This window comes from Cherax quadricarinatus, chromosome 4 (genome assembly GCF_038502225.1).
Source record: "Cherax quadricarinatus isolate ZL_2023a chromosome 4, ASM3850222v1, whole genome shotgun sequence".
NCBI classification, from domain to species: Eukaryota; Metazoa; Arthropoda; class Malacostraca; order Decapoda; family Parastacidae; genus Cherax; species Cherax quadricarinatus.
The window spans coordinates 72613809-72614621 of NC_091295.1; positions in this window are offsets into that span (position 1 = coordinate 72613809).

Consider the following 813-nt stretch of genomic DNA (forward strand, 5'->3'; position numbering starts at 1 on the left):
AAGGTAAGAGTGTCACAAGATGAGAGAGCAACAGAGTGAGAGTGCCACAAGGTGAGAGTGCCACAAGGTAAAAGTGCCAAAAGGCGAGACTGCCACAAGGTGAGAGTGCCACAAGGTGAGAGTGCCACAAGGTGAGAGTGCCACAATTCGAAAGTGCCACAAGGTGATAGTTCTACAAGGCGAGAGTGCCACAAGGTGAGAGTGCCACAAGGTGAGAGTACCACAAGGTGAGAGTGTCTCAAGGTGAGAGTGCCACAGGGTGAGAGTGCCACAAGGCGAGAGTGCCACAAGAGGAGAGTGCAACAAAGTGAGAGTGCCACAATGTGAGAGTGCCACAAGGTGAGAGTGCCACAAGGTGAGAGTGCCACAAGGCGAGAGTGCCACAGGGTGAGAGTACCACAGGGTGAGAGTGTCACAAGGCGAGAGTGCCACAAGGCGAGGGTGCCACAAGGTGAGAGTTCCACAAGGCGAGAGTGCCACAGGGTGAGACTGTCACAAGGTGAGAGTGCCACAAGGTGAGAGTGCCACAAGGTGAGAGTGCCACAAGGTGAGAGTACCACATGGCGAGAGTGCTATAATGTGAGAGTGCCACAGGGTGAGAGTGCCACAGTGTGAGAGTGCCACAATGTGTGAGAGTGCCACAAGATGAGAGTGCAACGAAGTGAGAGTGCCACAAGGTGAGAGTGCCACAAGGTAAAATTTCCAAAAGGCGAGACTGCCACAAAGCGAGTGCCAAAAGGTGAGAGTGCCACAAGGTGAGAGTGCCACAAGGCGAGAGTGCCACAAAGCGAGAGTGCCACAAGGTGAGAGTTC